The sequence below is a fragment of the Mus caroli genome, unplaced genomic scaffold, assembly GCF_978045245.1.
Source record: "Mus caroli unplaced genomic scaffold, Mus_caroli_1 scaffold_18, whole genome shotgun sequence".
NCBI lineage: Eukaryota > Metazoa > Chordata > Mammalia > Rodentia > Muridae > Mus > Mus caroli.
Window position 1 is genome coordinate 40790269 of NW_028227273.1, and position 23125 is coordinate 40813393.

At 40.6% G+C, this 23125-nt stretch overlaps 1 protein-coding gene across 1 annotated transcript in view; it reads left to right on the forward strand.

Moving 5' to 3' along the window:
• The first annotated feature begins 11742 nt into the window (after window positions 1-11742).
• Window positions 11743-23125, forward strand: part of Sult1c3 (sulfotransferase family 1C member 3) — a 32029-nt gene continuing 20646 nt past the window's right edge. The window contains exon 1 of the mRNA XM_021149636.2: window positions 11743-11882. The gene's annotated coding sequence lies outside the window, so the exon portion shown is untranslated. The remainder of the gene's footprint in view (window positions 11883-23125) is intronic.

Genomic DNA, 23125 nt, shown 5'->3' on the forward strand with positions numbered 1-23125 from the left:
CGGGTGAGGCCTGTGGCCCTACTCAGGCTGGTTTCTCGCATTTACTATCTTTAATTCTAATCTTAGGAAAGTGTGTGTGTGTGTGTGTGTGTGTGTGTGTGTGTGTGTTAGGTGGGGGATGGGGGATGTCTGTGTAAGTCTGTGTCTGGGTGTATATATGCATATTATTTTTCTATCTTTCATAATAAAATGGTATAGTGAGTTTTTGCCCCATGGAAAGAGAATGAAATTTTGTACCCTCAATGTTCCCTGCCTTTCCTCAGAAGAATCACTTCTTGGCTATATTCGATAATCAAGTGAACTTACAAAAATACAGTGGAGGAAGGGAGGGGTGGGTTCTTCTGTGTGATATTTAGAGAATGTATAAGTAAACTTTCCATATCTTCAATATAATTCTTATGAAAAACAACTCAGAAGGACTAAACATTTGTTTTGGCTCATAGTGTCGAAGGCCTTATGTAATCCTTATGGCCTTATGATACCTTTGTTTGTGCTGGGGTCAAATGTCATGAGAAAGAATGTATGGATTGCTTAATGACAGCCAGAGAACAAAGAGGCAAAGCCATAGGTTCCTAATATCTTCTTCAAGGCCGTGCCTCCGATGACCTAATTTCCTTTCCTTACACTCCACCTCTGAAAAGTCCCCACCAGTTTCTTCCAGAGCTTCTGCTAAGGAGCAAGTCCTGGACAACAATGAGCCCTTGGGAGAATGTTGAAATTCACAACACAAGGCCCACAGAAAGCTCCAAATGTTTACAACCTTCCCAGAATACAAAATCTATTCAGGCTAGTAAAAGTCTAAAAGTTGATTGAGACTCCCGGCATAGTTGTTCAGTCATCTTGGGTGTTTCAACAACAGTTGTCCTGAATCTCAAACACAGTGGCACAAATGCAAGACAACAGAAAATATAAGGAACTCAAGTACTGAGCAATATCACTAAGTAACGGACTAAGCATGCTTTTGCCTCCTACTGTGTGCAATACTAAATATTTCTATTCTCAAGGACAATAAGTATAAGTATTTAGCACAGAGGTAACTTTTAAACATGGAGTAGTTAGGTTTTCTTTTTGTAACTAAAGAAAACAAAAGAGTAATGTAAGGATAAACTTTTGGTGCTGTTATGCTAGTCTGCTTCTGACATTGGAAACTGTCATGGTTTGAATGAGACTAGCTTCCAGGGGCTCATATATTTAATGATTAGTCATCAAGGAGAGACACTATTTGAAAAAAAAAGTATACATGTGCTGCCTTATTATAGAAAATAGGTTTTTTGAGATTTCAAAAGCCCATGCCATGTCTAGGTTTTCCCTGTTAACTTACAGATCAGTATATAGCTCTTAGCTAATTATTAAGTATCAAGGCTGCCTGCTGCCACTTAAATTAATTAAATGATTTCATATATATGTCAGTATGAGTTGCCTTGCTCACTGTGTCTCTTCACAGCAACAGAACCATAACTATGACAGAAACAATTCTTATAAATCCATTCTGGTAAAAATAGGTACTCTACAATCACAATTGCCCTAAGACTCGCAGTCCTTTCTGAAACAAGGGAGGCCATACAAGAACACACATACATTTCTTCTCTTTTGGAGACACCCAGTTTTATTACCAGCACACACATATGGCAGTTTACAACCTCCATAACTCTAACTCTAAAGGCTTCAAACTCTTTCAGCTTCTGCACGAAATACAGGGCAGTACAAATATATAAACTTTCACACGAGTGAATTTAAAATCTTGTTAGCACTAGGCAAATACTTTAAAAAAAAAGATTTGTTTATTCATTTAATGTATAAGAGCACATTGCTGCTATGTTCAGACATACAAGAAGGCATCAGATTCCATTACAGATGGTTGTGAGCCACCATGCTGGGAATTAAACTCAGGACCTCTTAGAAGAGCAGTCAGTGATCTTAAGTGCTGAGCCATCTCTTCAGCCCCAACTAGACAAATTCTTAACTCAGAAATTATGTTTATAAGCAAAGTTTTTCACCAGTATTTTCCACTTTTAAAAAAATCCAATAAGTTCTTCACACTTATTACAAAGCAACTAAATTCTAGAAGCTGGTGAACGTCAACTAGAGGCCTAAGTATCACTCCTGCATCATGCATTTTATTTATCAAGAAGCAAGCACAGTAGAAGCTTAAAGGCTCATCCAAAAGCTTGCAGAAGAAAGAGTAAGGGACAAGCTATCCTATCCATATCCCATGTGTAGTTTCAGTCTCCAGCTTTCTTCTAGCCAAGGCCTCAAATTACATACAAATGCACCGGAATGCAACATAATGTCGTACCAAGGCTGGCTGAATATAAAAACAGACACAACAACAGAAAGAGCATGAATGTGTGTCCTGGCCTGGGCTTCCACAGGAGCCTTAATTGGGTCTATGATCCTACAGAAGCAACAGTCTATTACCATGAAAAGCCAGATGACGTCCCTGTTATAGGCTGTACCCTGAGACATGTTGATGTCTGAGGGCTGGACAGAACTGGCCCCATTCCTCACCTGAGCATTGTAGGAGATCTGGTCCTGGAAACAGGAGAGCAGGAGAGATGACCCTGCCCACATTCAGCTGCAGTACTCATGAAATTAGGGCTCACACATTGCAGGAGGTGCAGAGCAATACTGAGGCTATGAACATGGGAGAACTGGCCCTGCCACTCATTTTCCTTGAACAAAGGAAAAATACCCTCTTCCTCCCTATATCTCAACAGGAGTAAGACTGGTCCCTCCGGTCATGAGAGTAGTACTGTCCCTGCCCCTCACTAGCTGCAGCACTCAGGAGATTGTCCCTCCGGTCATGAGAGTAGTACTGTCCCTGCCCCTCACTAGCTGCAGCACTCAGGAGATTGTCCCTCCGGTCATGAGAGTAGTGCTGCCCCTGCCCCTCACTAGCTGCAGCACTCAGGAGAGAAGCCCCTGTACCTCCCCTAGGCAACAGAGTAGAGATAATCCTGGTGGCAGGGACATGGGTGAGCTGGCCTGGAGGGCATGAGAATGGGAAGTCAGACCCTGTCACTTGACTACTGTGTGGTGGCATGTGGAAAGAGGGGATGTACCCCCACATAGCCTTTGCCACTTATGATAGGCAGAAGAGATGTCCCTGCTCCTTACCCGTTGCAGCACTTGGAAGAGCTGGCCCTGCCCCTCACCTGGGCAGTACAGTAGAGTTGGTCCTGGATGCGGAGGCTGCAGGTGATCTAGCCCAAGAATGTGAATGTGGGGAAGCCAGCCCTGACTCTTATTTGCTGTGTGGTAGTATCAGCAAGGGAGAGACCCCCTCCCAAACCCTTGTACTCTGTCATCTATGAGCTGACCATGGGTTCATGAGAGCAAGAGAGCTGGTCCTGCTCCTCACCTGCTGCAGCATTCAGAAGAGCAGGCCCTGCACCTGACCTGGGCAGCACAGTAAAGCTGATTCTGATGGCACGGGTGGTGCAAGCGAGCAGACCCTGGGGGTGTGAGCATGGGAGAGCTGGCCATGCAACGTGTCTGCTGTGCAGCATCCTGGGTGAACAAGAGATACTTTCTCCCACCCTCACCCCTTTACATCTATGGATGGCAGTAACACTGACTCTGGTGGAGTCATGAAAGCAGGAAAACTGACCATGTCCCTCATGCACCAGCTTCAGTATATAGTGGGCCCTGCACCTCTTCTGGGAAGCAAAATGGAGTGGCCCTGTTTGTGTGGGTTGCTGGTGTGCCAGCCCCAGGGATGTGGAAGTAGGAAAGCCAGTAGGCTGAACAGATCAAATACCTCTCAGACCCAGATCCAGGGTTTGGAATTGGCCCACCCCAACCTTTACCCCATTGATAAACTGCTGGAGTGCAAGAAGGGGCCTGTTCTACAGATCCAAAACTACAGGACCTCCGTAACACAGGGCAACAACAGGGTATCTAAGAGGAGGCCAGGTCTGGTGCATTTGTTAAGCAGCTGAAGGTACTTGCCATCCAATGTGATGATAAGTTCAATTCCCAGAACTCCACATGGTTTGAAATAGAGAACTGACTCCCACAAATTGTCCTCTGTCCTCCACAGACACACAGTAGTATACACAGTTCTACTCATATGTGCATATAAACATAAATACATACATCTAAGCATGCATGCATACATACATATATACGTACATGTAATTTTGCTTATAAAAGAGTCAAGGAGGGTGAACCTTGAAAAGGACACCCAAGGTTGACATCTGGCCTCAGTATGCACACATATGTACACAAGTCTGCATAAACACAAAGAGACACCCCACACCCTGCACAATACACACAAAAAGGTACAAAAAAACCGTAACATTTCAAATCAATGTCAATATCAAGGCTGAAAAAGACAACCAAGAGCCTGTTCTAACCCTGTGGTGGGTACCATAAAATGAGAAAATAATGTGACAGAGAGATGGAAAAGACAGAGTAAGTGGTGTTGAGATGGGAGAGAAAGGGAAGCTGAGTGGTCTGTGCACTGAGGAGAGCAGTGGAGCTGGAGATTCGGCTGTGGTGAGGAACAGGCTGATATGAGGAGCTTGTGCAAGTACTTGAATTCATGATGATGAATGTGCTTAAGAACCTCCAAGAAATGCAATTTTCTAAAGGCCTGAGTGAAGTTCTGCTGTTTTAATGTAGGCAGTTTCTCTCTCCAAAGCCTGGAAAGATGGAGTTAATGACCACTGGCCACATTTTCCATAGGCCATCTTCTCAGAAAGTTAAATGGTTAGTCTGGCTTCTAACCCTGGAGCTCCAGCACAAATCCTCACAGGAGATGGCTGTGTAGGGGTTTCTTCTGCAAATTTACCCACACCATTTATAGACAAGCATCTTCTCTCTCCTTGAAGCCTCCAGGACACACACAGACAAATCTCCCAGTGTTGTAGCAGTTTTCATTTTTTGCCTCTAATGTGATTTTTCTGCTAGTGAACTTTCATCCATCACTCTACACCATCCTCAATTCTTAGTATAGACAGAGATACACTTTTTTTTTTTTTTACAATGAGACAAACCTGTTCCTGTGCAGCCCGCACAGGTAGAATCACATTCTTCATCTGTATATGACCTATCGACATTCTTACATTACTGTACATCACTTCACAGAGGCATCTCTGCCACATACTCTTCCAACATCCACATGTATTCACCCCTTGGTACAGACTGTACCAGTCATTCTGCTCTGGCTGCTAGCTGCATATTATGGAATGAACAGGTCTGTATCAGTCTCTTGGGAGTGCTGAAATAAAAACTAATACTAAAGCTTAAACAGGAGGAATGTTTGTCTTATGGTCCTAAGGGGTAGAATTTCAAGATCAAGATGTGCATATAGCTAGTTTCGCTTTAACTTTCCTCGGCAGGTAGATGCCTTGTTCATGTCTACCTGTCACATTGTACTAGGACTCTCTCTAAAGAAGTAGTTCATAATCTATATGCCACAACTCCAAAAGACCATCAGAGAACACATATATTTACATTATGATTCTTAAAAAATAGCAAAATTACAATTATGAAGTAGCAACAAGAATAATTTTATGGTTGGAGTCACAACATAATGAACTGTATTAAAGGGTCACAGAATGAGAAAGGTTGAGAACCACTGTTCTAAAGACACTGCTTTAGCATAATGACCTCTTAAAGGCCATGTTTGTAAACACGATGATGTTCTGAGGTACAAGATGTTAGGATCTAAACATATAAGTCATGACCCTAAGGAGTAAATTTCACATAACAAGCAAGATACATCTGACTTGGGATAGTTAGAGCCAAAGAAAATGGCTTCTAAGACCACACTTCAACCTGAGCGTCCTCTTCATCTTGGGAAAAAGTGTCATGTCTGTGTTTATCCTTTTTTTTTTTTCCTGCTCAACCTGACAATTGCGGTGAGCGCTGAGAGTGAAACACCTTCTCACTACTCTATCTATCCCCCCACCCTCCCAGGAGCCAATGCCCATTTTTCTACTTGATCTATAGATGGTACAGCCTGTCTTGGAGCCCTACCTACAGAGCTTCTCAGAAGTCTGTGTCTCCAACATGAATATCCAATTGGCCAAAGCCAATTGTTTCCCATCTAGCTCTGAATTCTTGTTTCAAAGCACTTTTGCCAAGCTAACCACCTTGAGATAACTCTATCCCATTCACACCTCTGGATCCCAAGGTGCTCTTCTCTCACATATGCTCTGTGATGCTCATTCCAAACCTCCACAGATTGTAAGTAATGCACAGGCAAGACTCACTTCCTCGTGTCAGAACCTTCAGTTTTCATAGAAAATCCTAGTGAGGTACTCAAGACAGAGCATCAGATTTGCTGGCTATTGGACTACTTCCTCTGTTTACTATTGCTGTAGACTAACTTTTATTGTTTGTTCGGTTCCTTATACACACTTATCTATAATTATAGTCATGCTGATTTCTGAGAAGTTCTTTTTACTCAATTGGATTTTTCTCTTTTCCCTTGGTTGGGAATAAGGAAATCAGTGAGAGATTACTTCTAGCTTTCTTCCTTATACCCATTTATCACAGGCTCTGATCCTGTTCTACCTTGTTATGAGCTGGTAAACAATTCCTTAATCCTCTTGTGGCTGCACACGAGACAGCTTACCATCACAAGTGAAGAAATCCTATTAGTGCCCAAACAACAGAGCCTCAGAGTCTGGCTTACTTTGGAAACATTTCCCATCATGAGAAAAGGCAAGTAATCCCTGCAGGTGTCCAAGAAGTAAGACAATCAACCTCAACAGGTGTTTGCACTGAAAAGAAGTCAACAGGCAAGGCAGATGTGAACTGAGATTTAGTCTTGCTCACGGACAATGCCGATCTGTAATAATGTTAAACAACATTAGTCATTGCACATGTTCCCATAGTCCTTGCCAAAACATTAAATGCAGAGCACATCTCTGAAGCAAATGTCTTCTGAGCATGGCTCATTGAGAAAATGCTAAGCAATTATTTGACTATAGAAGAGTTGCTGAGCTGATCTCACCATTGCGTTTCTGCCTTTTAACTAACCAGTACTCCCAGAGCTCCCTGGGACTAAACCACCAATCAAAGAAAACACATGGAGAGACTCATGGCTCTAGCTGCATATGTAGCAGAGGATGGCCTAGTCAGTCATCAGTGGGAGGAGAGGCCCTTTGATCTGTGAAAGTTCTATAGGGGAATGTCAGGGCCAGGAAGCAGGAGTGGGTGAGTTGGGGAGCAGAGGGATAAGGGATTTTCAGAGGGGAAACTAGGAAAGGGGATAACAATTGAAATTGAAATAAATAAAATATCTAATTAAAAAAAGAAAAAAAATTAACTCTCTAGAAGCACTCAATGTACTCTTCAAAGCACTGATTTTAAGCATAGAATCTAAAGTTTTCAATAAAATCCTTTTGATTTAGAACAAAACCCAAATTATCTCCAAGCTTCCCAGACTTGCCTTTCTAAACTCATCCTGAGTCATGGGCCCCTTATGACTGCCCACATTCAGGTTTCTTGTGAAGCCAACTTAAGCTCTAGCACTGGAGTTTAGAATCTACTGCTCATTCTGCCTGCACACCCTTTGCCACAACATTCACCATCATGACATCTCGAGTCTCAGAGAGTTTCTCTGACTTAACCATCAACCCAGCATTCCCATTACTCACTGACTCTCCCTATTTTCTTTGCACAGCATAGCACCTGCTACAGTCCTCTGTATTGTTACCTGTATCTTTGCATTGGAGTCGAAGGCTCTCGTCATGACACCAATACTCATACCACGGCTAGCACATAGAAAGCATTCATTATTACATACATTGATTGATATAGGGAGGTCATATGGATAGGAAGCTGTTATGAAGATCTCATATCTATGGCATTTGACTAAAACTGAATTGCCCCATAGTTATGTACTATGAATAATCGCCATCTATAGGCAATTTTTTTTCTTTTTGAGGCATAAATTTTTTGCAGCCTATTTTAATAAGGGTTCAACCTCTCCTCTTGCCTACCACCTACCAGACATAGTGGAAGAGAGAAGTTATTAAGACATGGGGGAAGTGGACCTGCTTAACAATAGTTCTTTGGGGATGAGCCCAGTCTTCTTTGACAGCAGTTCAAATCAGAAGCTGCAGTCCCGTCTTCTCGGCAGGTAGATGCCACATGCCAAACCAGCAGCTGTAGTTCAATCCTGAAGAAACTACAGGGCTCACCAACTGGCCTGAGGCCACTGAAGCAGCAAGAAGCCTCAGCAACTTTGGCTAGTTTTTTTCAATGGCTGTGTTACCATAATGGGAACACAACAACGCTATGTAAGGCAAACCAATACATGTGTGTCTTTAGCAAAGAATAGCAAGGGGAAAAAAATCAAATCAATTCTCCAGTTCCCACTATCTGTGGGGTTATATATATATACTTCTTCATCACACATCCTTTCACATGTCTCTTATAGCAAAATATCCTTTCACCTGTTTCTGCTTCAGGATAACAGTCTTTCATGTGTCTGCCTTAGAAAAACATACTTTTATCTGTGTGCCCGAGCAAAACATCGTTTGACATAACTGACACTCCAAAGAAACTAGAAGTTTCCATTCAGCCATCCTCTCTACTTCACAGACCTCACAAGCTGTTCATTCTTTTCAAATGTGTCCAGATGAGAATGGAACTTTAGCCTACTCTGGGTTTTTCCTTCTCGGAATTCATTCTACTCCCTCTTGGTTAAGTCCAATGAGAAGTTCTGAGGCATTTGTATATGAACAGTAGAACTCACAAATAAGCCATCTTTTAAATCACATTTTGTAATATCAAGTGTTCATCCATATTAACAGTGTCAATGAACATCCAGAACAGTTTGAAGAAATAGCCAATAAAGAGAAAGTATACCATTTTTTTTCAACTCTCCCCTTAGGATAAATATAATCTTGGAGTCAATTGAGATCAGACACGCGTATTCAAAGTCTTGATGCTTTAAACAGGTATTTTTAGAAGGTATTTGACTTTCAAAAATGTTTAAATATAACTTGGTAAGTTTCTAAGATTATTAGTTTAACATGTAAAATTTTGAAATGTAGCTCATTTAAATAATTATTTTAACGAGTCTAATTTTGTTTTCCCCAATGGATCAAGGATATAAATTTTTTTATATTCAACATAAAATATAACGATGTTTAGATCTGTAATATTTCAGAGACAACAATAGTGGCTAAGAAACTTTGGGCCTCAAATGTTTAATTTCTGACCCTGAGCCAGCAGCTCAACTTCAAGTGGGGTTTTGAAGTTTTCATCCCCTTACCTGAAAAATTTCTTACTTTAAAAATTAAGACACATAGTGGGCAGACTTTGGTAAAACAAACAGACAAACAAACAAACAAACTTTTAAATTATAATAAGATGATAAAGTACCCAGAAATCTGGCTCAGTATAGATCAGGCTTTAGTGAGTATTATGGGATTATCATTTAGCTTATGTAGTAGTTTGAATATGCTTGTCCCAGGGAGTGGCATTATTAGGAGGTGTCATCTTGCTGGAAGAAGTGTTACTCTGGAGAGGGTTTTGGGACCCTCCCCCTAGCCACATGAGATTCAGTCTTACCCAAGTTGCCTTTGGAACAAGAGGTAGAACTTTTACCTCCCCCCCTCCAATTCCATACCTGCCTGGACACTGCCATGCTTCCTACCATAATGATAATGTACTGAACCTCTGAACCTGCAAACAACCCCAATGAAATGTCCTTTATAAGAATTGCCTTGGTCATGTTGTCTCTTCCCAGCAATGAAACCCTAACTTAGACAGCTTATTTCATTGGAAAAGTCTTTGAATGGTAATTACAATAAAAATCAATAAGACCAACATGGAAATTTTAATTTTTAAGGTTTTATGTGATTTAAACTGAAAATGGAACATCAACATAGTACTAGTATAAGTGTAGATATAGCCTACATGATGCATATAAAAACAGTGGGTTTAGAAAATAAACTACACAGTGACCAAGCCCGCTCAGTCATTCAACCTTCTCCAGCATTGGAGTGAGGATTGAAAAGAAAGATACAATTAGACAATGCTGCAACATGACCCCAGTCAATTGGGAGAGTGAAGGCACGTTTAATTTTTCCCAATCCACTTTTACACCATTTTAATTACATGCAAGTATTAAGGGCGAGCAGTACAATAAGGAACTAGCAAGGCAAAGTCCCATGATTACTCCCATGACAGTTGTTTTCAAGGGCTTGTCGGAATGACCAAAATACCTGAGCTGACTTCCTTGTCCAAGCCACAATCTGGCCTGAAGCCTTCTTCTTTTGTTCCACCCTAGGATTAAAATTCCTGCCTTAGTCTACTTCTCTATTATAGCCTAAAGTTAGATTCTAGATGAACTTACTACCTTAACATGCCCTCATGTCAGATTCTTGCCAAGTGACCCTCCAAAAGGCTCTCTACAACACAGGACCGCCAATGGCACTGCCTGCAATAATCTGTAAGCAACTATACCTGAGGAAGGACTTCTAAGGTGTGTATGTGCATATCTCATTAAAATGATAGCCCATAATCCCATCTTCATAATTTTAGGTGTTTCCTATTTCTTGAAGTTACAAATCTCTGAGAGACGACAGGTTCCTTTAGATTAACTCTTTTCAAAGAGGGAGAGTGGTATGTCTACAATTTTATAATTTTCCAAACACAATTCTCAGCCCCCCCCCAACAAAAAAAATAAGTAATAGTTTATTCTCTAGTAAAAATAAGAGTGGCCATAGCCCAGGAACACAGACTCAAGCTATCTTTTTTTGTGTGTGTTTTTCGAGACAGGGTTTCTCTGTGTAGCCCTGGCTGACCTGGAACTCACTCTGTAGACCAGGCTGTCCTCGAACTCAGATATCCACCTGTCTCTGCCTCCTAAGATCAGGGATTAAAGGCAGTCGCCAGATTCAGGCTATCTTGAGTTGCATGTTTAAATGAAGTAGAGTTAACAAAAGTTTTATGTGACAGAAACAACAAAGCTGGAAATCAATGTACTTTTCAAAAACGTCAATGGAAACTTTAGTTAGATGCTACACAAAGGGAGGAAAACCCTGCTGTAGACCTGAGATGCTATCTCATGGCATTCTTAGCAATTTGGTTCGTGGAAGTTGGGTGTTTTGTTACATTAATACATCTTAAAGGGTTTTCCTTATTACTCACAGGATATAAGGTATAACACATAGGTGGGCAAGGAACCTACAACATCCCAACCTCACCATCATCTCTGAAGTCCTAAGCAGTTAACTAGCTTTGCAAAGATTTAGTAGAAGGGGTGCCTTCTAAATGCCATGACACAAGACAACTCAGATACAAAACTTTTGATTTAAAAAAAAAAATGTGTAATAATGCAGAGCCCTGTTATCTCTGCATGCCTTCCTTTCATTCCTTTCAATCAGTATGCTAAATTTCGTGGAGGATGCTTCCCTGCTTCTTTCACATATTATTTCAAATCTTAAGAGGACAATTGTGATATTTTCCCTTCGTAAGGTTAGTGTTTTACCAAGAGAAGAAGGTGGAGCTCAAAATTAAATTAGTCCATTTTCAAGGGCCTCCATGCCAGTTAGTATCTGACTCACTGCCTAACAAAGGTACATAACTCTGGCTCCAAGGGAAGCTCTCAGGTAGTCCGGTGGCATTCATAGAAAGGTGGGCTTACCCTTTCCTTCTTTACCTGTGCATTGCTCTGCAAAACTGGTGCCTGTGTAGCCTGATCTATGTCCCGCCCTAAGCAGGCTCCTGTATTTAGGGGAGGAGAGAACAGGATTAATTAGAAACTACCCACAGGCTTCCACTGCAGGTGGCATGCATCCGGCAGAACTCAAGAGCTATCCTGGAAGAACAGTCTAAAGAGAGTGAAGTCATCAACAGTCAACAAACGGGAAAGCAGGCCAAGGTAGAGAGCGGTCCTCACCTGACATCCTGTGAGTATTACTGTCTTCCTGGGTTACCCTTGAGAACAGACAGAAGTTCAGGAAGAGGGGAAGGGGTGGTCACTGTTTCTAGCAGAGAAAAGAGTACTACATTTCCAATGATGAAGGAGAAAAGTGTTTTGCCTCTAGCCCCAGATTTCACAAGTTCTGAGTTCCATTGGTCTTTTTGTTAGATTTAAGAACAAGGCTTGGCTGAAGGATTTACAGAATTCTCCCTTATCAAGAACTGTCAAATACTTTCTTCCCTGAAGGAAGACACCAAAGTTAAATGAATCTGCCATAAAGCAGGGCCAAGGTCTCCTCAGTGGGTGATCCTGGCACTGTCCACATTCTGTCTTAGGAGTCACCATGTGCTAGTTGTTCTGAAAGGAACCAAAGTGTGGCCTGACTTGGGAAGCCCAGGCGGGCTAACTGCAGAGTCCAGGTTGAGCCACAACCTTCTGTCATTCCTTCTCCTAAAGAAAGGGTAGCTTCCTTTTTGCTCTTCGTAGGAGGAAGTCAGGCCTTTGCTGCAGGCCTTTGCATTTGACTGCCTGGTTTCACAGGAGAGTTTTCACAGCTCTTTCCCAAGGGTGGTATGAATACAGGTACCTAGGGATCTCTCAGAATGCTGAAGCCTTGAAAGGTGACAATGTTCCAAGAACACAAGAGAAGCTGAAAGGTATCTTCCAGAAGTATCCAGACCTCAAGACTCCCTAAGAGCATCCTCCTTCAAGTCAGAAACTGGTTGATCTACTAAAATCACCCTTAGGTGTTAGAGACACAAAGGAATTTTCTCTTGGAGACAGGACTTAATTGCCTGACACAATTGAGTTCAGGGGCCTTCCTGTGATCTCCTGGCAGCCTCAGAGGTGAACACTGCCCCTCCCTGGGATTTGATAATAAAAGCAAAGAGAATAGTCCCAGATCTCCTTGAAATCACCCCACGGGGGGGGGGGGGCACAGCAAAGAGGCTTTTTGGTTTTTCACCCTGGTATGGGGCTGCTCAGAAGAGAATAAACACATAGTAGATAGATTAAGATGCAAGAACATCTATGACCTGATGAGAAGAATTCATAGACCCACAAGAAGATGACTTGGACCCAGCCATCTGCAGGAGTTCCTGAAGTCAGAGCCGCCAGAGTGGCTCCAACTCTAGGTTGGATCTAGGGATCCTGAAACTCCCAAGGTAGTCAAGGATGAAACCCTCACTTTCTAAGAGCACAAGGGAGCTGGCTTTGTATCAGTGTTATTTTCCCACAGAGAATGCACAGGCCAGGCTATGTCTGTAATAATCGATGCAGGCTAAGCAGGGCTATGGAGGGAGCAAGCTTAGAACTCAAGGCAGAAAAAAGATGCCTCTAAATGTCATGGGTGGATATATGAGGTGAATCACTTAAGAGCCATAACAGGGAGCAGGCCTCCATTATACGGTATCACTGCACTAATATTTCCAAGCTTTTCAGACATAGTTCTAGTGGCCAATAGCCAGAAACAAGTTTAATCATAGAATTTAATTCAAGTTTTCTTAAGTATTGCTGTTTTTCTGTCATTTTTTTCCCTAAAGTGAATGTGTTCACATTCACTACCAGTTTAAGAGTTTATTTCTCTAAGAAAATGTGATTTGTTTTCTGTCTTAGTATAAGAACTTGAAAAGAAAATTAAAAACCTTAACTCATATATCCTTGATAGTCCTTCCTGCCCGTTTACAAAATACAAGGTTTTTACTTAAGCCACAAATAGGAGATTAAGGAACTTCCAGGTCAGGTAGCAAAGCACAACTTGAAAAGTCCTCCAACAGCAAACACGAGGAAACTGGATATGTATAGCAAACATCCTGTTAACCCAGAATTGCGTGTGAAGGCAAAGGACACTTCTGGGGAACTCAGTTCTGAGTTTAACAGGCTGAACAGCTACTTCATGACAAAACGGCTAAAATGGCAGCTGGAGCTACATTTGTAGTATTTTTAAATTATAGTGAAATTACATAATTTCCCTCTTCTTTTTTTCCCTCCAATCACTCCCATGGCCTCTTTTACCTTAGTTGTTGTTATACACACACACACTCCCAAATGTATAAAAACAATAAGCCCTGTTACTTGTATGATGCTACATACAAGTAACAAGTGTGTATGTTTTCATGTTGACCATTTGTATTGAAAAATCCACTGGGGGATGGGAGGAGGGTCTTTTCCCTGGGGAAGACAATTTTTCCCACTCAGGGTTTTAATGCCATGAATGTCAGCATAAAAAAGCCTTGCAGCACTGGGAACTGGAAATAAGTGGTCAGGTTCAAGCATGGATTCTTCGAAGGATTCTGGAGAAAAGTGGTCCCCTTGGAGTTGGAGAAATGGCTCTGTGGTTCAGAGCTTCACAACCATCTGTAACTCCAGCCCAAGAGCATTCAATACCCTATTCTGGCCTCCTTGGTCACTGAGCAAGCACATGTACAGATATGCATATACTTATACCACTAAATACATTTTAAGTGGTCCCCTATGAGCAAAAATGGAGACTCAGATGTAGATGAACAACTGTCTTCTCAGTTCTTGTAGGCAAGGACCAGTGCATTTGAGCAAGTCACGCAGCTCTTCTGTCCCAACAACCTCAAAGACAGCAGTCAGCACAAGAGCAAACTGCAAGCTAACAATATCCTGAATCTGCAGCTCATGTCCTGAGCTACCCTGGAAACATAGCCTTCAACAAAGTTGTAGTTCTGGTTCCTATAGAAATGAACTTACTATCATAAACCCTACTCATTAGGGAAAGGAAATGTATTAGAGTCCTAAAACTTCCTAAAAGAGCCCAAGTAGTGGTGAATGCATATAATCTCAGATTTTAGGGAGCTAAGTCCTAAAACATAAAACAGAGGGATTGAATGGTTGAGGTTAGAAGGCTATTCAATGAATTCAGGCCTATTTACATGGCTTGAGACTGTCTCCAAACAAAACAAAATACCCCTAGGACTTCAGGTAATAAGATAAGAGTATAGCATATATTGATACTTATATTTAAAAATATAGAATGGTCTTAACCCAAAAATATGGCTAAGTATGTGGAAGAACAGATATCGTGAGGTAGACATTGATATAGAAATATTTCTCTAGGTTGTATAAAATACTTCTTAAAACATCTCCAACGATGCTTTGTGGAACTAGCCAAACTCGTAGGAAAATCAAGTCAGATATAAAAGTAAGAGAGGAGCTTTTGGGGATAGGCATGCTCTCAACTAGAGATAAATCCTAAGACAGCCCATTTCCATAGAAAGTAGGTAGTATAATGAGATCAAACAAAGCTTGACCTTGTAGAAGAGGCATAATACAGAGAGACACCCCTGTGTTGGTGTGGGCATGACCAAGGAAGAGAAAAACTATTCCTGCGAATTTGAAATGACAAGCTGCCTGTCACATATGCATGCAACTCATATCCATATTCCATAATCAGTGGGATGAGCAAATGTTATTAATTCAATTTCTTTCTCCATTAATTTGGGTAAAGGCTTGTTAATCTTATTAATCTTTTCAAATAACAAACTCTCCATTTCATTGATTCTTTGTGTAGTTATTTTGATTTGTTGTATCTCATCAATTTTGGCAGTGGTTTGGTTCTTTCTTTGTGTCTACCATTTGTTTGTTTCATTTTGTTTTTGAGACAAGGTCTCACTATGTAGGTCCAGCTGACCTAGAACTCATTATATAGACCAGGAACTCACAGAGATATACCTGCCTCTGCCTCTCCAATGCTGGGGTTAAACGGGTATGCATTTCTTGCCTTCTTTCTTTTCCATGTCTCCAAGGACTTTGGATATAACATTAAGTTATTAATTTGTCATATCAAAAATTTATGTAGGGCTGGTGAGATGGCTCAGCAGTTAAGAGCACTAACTGCTCTTTTGGAAGTCATGAGTTCAAATCCCAGCAACCACATGGTGGCACACAACCTTCTGTAATGAGAAACAAATAAAAACCCTATGGGCCGTGAGCAGGGTCAGATTGGGGCTGGAGCAAGCGAGAGAAGGGAAGAGGGGGGAATAAAGTCGGGTCCCTAAAATTTAAAAAAAAATATCATGTAAGCATTAGTTGCTACAAACTTTCCTTTTGGAATGGCCTTTATTGTGTCCAAAAGGTTTTAGTATGTTGTGTTTTCATTTCATTCAATTTTAGAAAGTTTTGAATTATCTCTTTTGTTAATTTTTTTACTCAGTTATCATACAAAAGACTACCTGTGGGTTCATACACTTCTGTAGTTTCTATTGCTGTTGATGCCTAGTTGTACACTAGAATGGCCAGATTGAATGCATGGTGTTATTTTAATCTCCCAATATAAGTTTTCTTTTTAATTTTGAGATTATACTTTAATTACAGCATTTCTCCTTTCCCTCTCCTCCCTTCAATACATCCCATATGCTCCTCTCCATTCTTCACATTCATAACCATTTTTTTACTAATTGCTATCGAATAGATATTTGTATATAAATATATCTTCCTACATATAACCTGCTTAGATCATATGAGGTCAGCTGTGTGTATGTTTTCAGGCTGTTTGGCACTAGACAGTAGTTTATGTATACTTCTATGGGGAAGACCACCTCTCCCACTCCCAGCTTTCCTACAATTCTTTATGTAAGGTTAAGGCTGTTTCATGAAATATTAAAAAGCATCCCATGCTACCACCAGCATGGCATCGGTGGACAGGCTGGCCTGTTCTTAGCCCGGCAGACTCTCGGACTCAGAGCTCAGAAACCTCTCTGCCCAGCTTGCCAAGTTCTCATGGCTGGCTGTTGCCACACATGCCCCATGCTTCCAAATTCCCGTGGCTGGTTAGGGTGCCCTGCCACCTACCTTTCTCTGGAACCCAGTTGAGATACCATGTTAAACAAACCACATAATCTTAGTTTAAGATCAACAATCACTGGGAGCACAAACTAGTATCCTAATTTTGTAACCTATTTTAAGTTATAAATTCCTCCAATGGCAGATTCTAGTGGATCTGCCACCTAAACTGGGACCTCTGGCATCCTACATTATGCCTCCATGCTCTCTCCCATCCGAAAAGAAATCTTTCTCTTGCATTCCATCTTTCTCTCCACGACCAGGAAGTCCTGCCTAACCCTCGCCTAGTGATTGGCCCCTTGAAATCTTTATTCATTAGGGGAAGTTTCTGCCACATAAGGCTTCATGGATTTTTCTCCATCTAGTAGTTTGAGCAGTAACATTGGTGAAACTTTTTGATATTAATAGATATACACATATATACTCTGATATTAGTAGAAGACACAATCTCACAGCAATCTCACTGATCCTCTGGATCTTACAATCTTTCTGTTCTCTCTTTTGAAATATGCCCAGAGTATTAAGCATGGTAGTATTTTGTAGATGTAGCTAGCTGTCAGAATGTGATTGCACAATTCTGAATTTTTATTGGGTGTTGTTTTGTGGGTCTCTGTTTTTTACATAAGAAGTTGATGAGAGTTGGACTAAACTTATCTGTAGGTATAAAAACTTGCTTCAAGTTCTAATATGTGGTCAAATTTGGAGAAAGTTCCATGAGCTCATGAGAATATAGTATATTCTTTAGTGTTTGGATAGACTATTCTGTAGGTATATGTTAGTCTCATTTGATTTATAATTTCTTTTAACTCAATATTTTTCTGTTTAAGTTTTGTTCCGATGATTTGTCTGTTGGTCAGAGTGAGTAATTGAAATCACATACTATAACAGTGTTGCTATCATAGTTGGTTGGTTCTATAACTACATATATATGTGTGTGTGTGTGTGTGTGTGTGTGTATGTATTCCCTGTATATTAATTACTTTTCTATCGCTGTGATAAAATACCATGACCAAACCAACTTAAAGAAGGAAGTGCTTGTTTGGCTTATGGTTCAAGAAGGATAAGAGTTTTCTCAAAATCATGGAAAACAAGCAAGTATGGTGACTAGAACATCAAACTGAGGGCTCATATCTGGAACCATAACCAAGAAGCCAGAGAGAACAAACTGGGAGTAGGGAGAGATCTTAAGCTCTCCAAGCCCACCTCAGTGGAATACTTCTTCCAATAAAACTGCATCTATTAAAACTGTTCCACCATCTGGTGACCAAGTATTCAAGATGGCCAATTTTGCTATATTAATCCTGTCAATCCATGAGCGTGGAAGATCTTTCCATCATCTGAGGTCTTCTTCAATTTTTTTCTTCAGAGACTTGAAGTTCTTGTCAAACAGATCTTTTACTTGTTTGATTAGAGTCACACCAAGACATTTTATATTGTTTGTGACTATTATGAAGGGTTTCTTTTCCCTAATTTCTTCTTCAGCCTGTTTATCCTTGGAGTATTGGAAGGCTACTGATTTATTTGAATTAATTTTATATGCAGCCACTTTGCTGAAGTTGTTTCTCAGCTGTAGGCATTCTTTGGTGGAGTTTTGGGGGTCACTTAAGAATACTATCATAGCATCTGCAAATAGTGATATTTTGACTTCTTCTTTTCCCATTTGTATCCCTTTGACCTCCTTTTGTTGTCTAATTGTTCTAGCTAGAACTTCAAGTACTGTATTGAATAGATACGGAGAGAGAGGGCAGCTTTATCTAGTCCCTGATTTTAGTGGAATTGCTTCAAGTTTCTCTCTATTTACTTTGGTATTGGCTATGGTTTGCTGTATATTGCTTTTACTCTATTTAGATAGAAGCCTTGAATTCCTGATCTTTCCAAGACTTTTAACATGAAGGGATGTTGAGTTTTGTCAAATGCTTTTTCAGCATCTAATGAAATGATCATGTGTTTTTTTCTTTGAGTTTGTTTATATAGTGGATTATGTTGGGTTTTTTTTTTGGAGTAGGGGTTAGATTTAACATTTTCTTTGACTGGTGTATCCATTTCTTCTATTATGTCTTCAATGCCTGAAATTTTCTCTTCCATCTCTTGTCTTCGACTGGTGAAACTTGCCTCTGTGTCTTCTGATGGGGTTCCTAAATTTTTCATTTTCAGAATTTCCTCAGTTTGAGTTTTTTTTTATTATTGATTCTATTTCCTCTTTTGGGTTCTAAATGGCTTTACTCATTTTCTTCCAGTGTGTTCATAGATTTATTTAAAGAATTTATTCATTTCTTTAAGGATCTCTATCATTTTCATAAAGGCTACCTTAAGTTGCTTTTCCTAGTTTCACCTATCTTAGAATACTCAGGGCCTGCTTTTGTGGGTTTAGTGGGCTCTTTTGGAGACATATTGCACTGCCTGTAATTGATTGTGTTTTCACAGGGAATATAGGCATGTGGGATTGGAAAGATTGTAATTCTAGGTAGTGATATTGTTTATTCTGTGATTTCACAGAGAAAAACAAATTCAACCATTTTACACCAAATTTAAAGCAGATTCATTAAGTATTAAATAATGACCAAGATATGGACTTTGGTCAGGATAACTCCTTCGAATTCCCAGCTGAGTGTCCCTATTTATAAAGACAAACCCATAGGCAACTAACTATCCTATCCCATGAGGCTCTTTTATTTTCCAAGAACTACAGCTTCCAGCATTCCAGAAAGTTACCTTGTCCTTAGGCAGGTGGGACTTACAGATTAATTTTGGGCTTTATGATATCTGCTCTTCTCTTTTGTGGGTTAAGTGTTTCACTTCTCATTTCTGTTTCCTCTATGGTACTTAGGAGGATGCAGTGGCTGTGTGTTACCTGGTAGAAAAGTCTTTGGTGATCCTGATAGCCTGTAGCCATTGGATGTTCCAAGTAAAATGTGTTTCTCATTATTGGGAACTGACTTAAGAATGAAATGAACTGGGACGTGGCTTTGGGGATGATACAAGAGGGAGTAAAGCTAAGTATTCAGTGGGTATCTGTTTAATCCCCTGAGAATGGAAACAGAGTAAGGAGAGGCCACAGTACAAGGTCTACTATAGAGCTTTGGTTGAGACTGGAGGATTTAGAGTTGATGGAATGGAGAGAGAGAGGCATAGATCTGTAGTTAGCCTACTGGTATTTCTTGTCATAGTGGCCTGTGAGTTTCCTGGAAGTGCCTGCTAACGTTGGGGTATAGTACAAATCAGTGAGTGTGCAAAAGGAAGATAGGGGAGGAAGATCTGAGTGATCAACTCAAATGGATACAAGAAGTAGAGGAGTAAGGCTACAGCCAGTGTTCTACAGAGACATGGATAAGACTGGAGAATTCGATATTGAAGAGCAGAGGGAAAAGAGAAGATCTGCCTATCTGATTCCCTGGAGGAATGGCCCTTGGTTTCCATGGAATTGGTTATTTGGTTTTAATTAAAGTCAAAGCAGAGTATTGGCTTCTCTTTTCATCTAGAGAAGTCATTCTCAACAAACCCTTTGGGAGTTACATGTCAGATATCTTGCATATCTGATATTTACATTATGTTTTAAAACAATAACAAAATTGCAGTTAGGCTATGGTTGGGGATCACTGCCACATGAAGAACTGTGTTAAAGGGTCATAGAATTAGAAAGGTTGAGAACCGCTGATCTAGAGCAATCTCCTAGCCTCTTTTGTTTTGCAGTGTTTACATTTGAGCAGTTCTCTTATGTGCAGCATGGGTCACATTCTGATTATTCAATATTTTTTCCTCCCGTTTAGATTCAGAATAAACGATTTTGGCAAAAAGACCACGTAAAATGTTGTTCAGATTTTAATCCTGTTGACAACTTATAAAAAAGAGTATGGTGAATGAAGAAAAGAGATCATATGAGATTTTCTCACATTTTCTTTACAAGCGTTTTCAACCTCCTCCTTATCTTTTTCTCCCAGATGATTGAAATGGAACCCAGTCCCTTGTAAATGCTCAATCTCTAAACTACAACATCAACTACATTAAAAAAAATGTATAGAGCATATTATTTATCATTTTATTATGAATACAAATGAAATCCAAGTTTCAAAAACATTGTGAAGATATCCAAATCTGAATTGTGATTGTAATTTATTATATGATTATAATTTCCCATGTGGTGAAAAGGGAAAGGAGGGAGAAAAATTGGCAACAGGGTTTTAGCTATCTATAATATTGTACCTATTAAAAGAAATAAGGCAAATTGTTATCTTTTGAGTGTCAGATTTCAGGCTGTTCTTAGATCTATTTTTGTGTTTTGTTTTAATTATTATTATTATTATTATTTTATTTATTTACTTATTTTGTGACTAGCACATGGTGCCATATGCCTTTAGTCTCAGGAGGTAGGTGGATCTCTGTGTTTTCCAGGCCAGACTAGTCAAGCCCCAGTGAAGCCAATGCTGCATAGTAAGATCGTGGACCACCATCTCCCCCCCAAAAGCAAACAACCCTCCAAATCAAACCACCGTATATAGAAAGAAAGAGAGAGAGAGGAATAAAAGAAGAGGAAAGAAAGAAAGAAAGAAAGAAAGAAAGAAAGAAAGGAAGGAAGGAAGGAAGGAAGGAAGGAAGGAAGGAAGGAAGGAAGAAGAAAGAAAGAAAGAAAGAAAGAAAGAAAGAAAGAAAGAAAGAAAGAAAGAAAGAAAGAAAAGAGAGAGGGAGGGAGGGAGGGAGGGAGGGAGGGAGGGAGGGAGGGAGGGAGGGAGGGAGGCAGGCAGAAAGAAAGAAAGAAAGAAAGAAAGAAAGAAAGAAAGAAAGAAAGAAAGAAAGAAAGAAAGAAAGAAAGAAAAGAGAGAGGGAGGGAGGTAGGGAGGGAGGCAGGCAGGCAGGCAGGCAGGCAGGCAGGCAGGCAGGCAGGAAGGAAGGAAGGAAGGAAGGAAGGAAGGAAGGAAGGAAGGAAGGAAGGAAGGAAGGAAGGAAGGGGAAAAGGAAAGAGTAAGGCATTCATGGGCATAGTAGTAAAAGATGAATGGAAGCATATGAGTGAAGTTTCCACAAACATCCATGGGTGAGAGCCTGCCCTAACTACATTGCTAAGGTCAACTGAGAGTTGATGGATGTCATCTATTCTTCCCTACTACCATTTCACTTATATGGGACTAGGGTGTTCTTTCTCTTAATATTCCTATACTGTGGCTTTTTTCCCCTGCCAAGTGCTTTCCCTAAGAGAGGAGTAGCTTAGCAACTTTTTGCTGCTCTGACCACAGAATCTCTGCCAGGAGCCTCCAGACATGAGCAATCCCATCTTTTTTTTTTTTTTTTTTTATTACATATTTTCCTCAATTACATTTCCAATACTATCCCAAAAGTCCCCCATAGCGCCCCCCACTTCCCTACCCACCCATTCCCATTCTTTTGGCCCTGGCATTCCCCTATATTGGGGCATATAAAGTTTGCAAGTCCAATGGGCCTCTCTTTCCATTGATGGCTGACTAGGCCATCTTTCGATACATATGCAGCTAGAGACAAGAGCTCCGGGGTTCTAGTTTGTACATCATGTTGTTCCAACAATAGGGTTGCAGATCCCTTTAGCTCCTTGGGTACTTACTCTAGCTTCTCCATTGGGAGCCCTGTGATACATCCAATAGCTGACTGTGAACATCCACTCCTGTGTTTGCTAGGCCCCGGCATCGTCTCACAAGAGACAGCTATATTTGGGTCCTTTCAGCAAAATCTTGCTAGTGTATGCAATGGTGTCAGCGTTTAGAAGTTGATTATGGGATGGATACCTGGATACGGCAGTCTCTAAATGGTCCATCCTTTCATCACCGCTACGAACTTTGTCTCTGTAACTCCTTCCCTGGGTGTTTTGTTCCCAATTCTGAGAAGGTGCACAGTGTCCACACTTTGGTCTTCATTCTTCTTGAGTTTCATGCGTTTAGCAAATTGTATCTTAAATCTTGGGTATCCTAAGTTTTGGGCTAATATCCACTTATCAGTGAATACATATTGTGTGAGTTCTTTTGTGATTGTGTTACTTCACTCAAGATGATGCCCTCCAGGTCCATCCATTTGGCTAGGAATTTCATAAATTCATTCTTTTTAATAGCTGAGTAGTACTCCATTGTGTAAATGTACCATAATTTCTGTATCCATTCCTCTGTTGAGGGACATCTGGGTTCTTTCCAGCTTCTGGCTATTATAAATAGGGCTGCTATGAACATAGTGGAACATGTGTCCTTTTTACCGGTTGGGACATCTTCTGGATATATGCCCAGGAGAGGTATTGCTGGATCCTCCGGTAGTACTATGTCCAATTTTCTGAGGAACCGCCAGACTGATTTCCAGAGTGGTTGTACAAGCTTGCAATCCCACCAACAATGGAGGAGTGTTCCTCTTTCTCCACATCCTCGCCAGCAACTGCTGTCACCTGAATTTTTGATCTTAGCCATTCTGACTGGT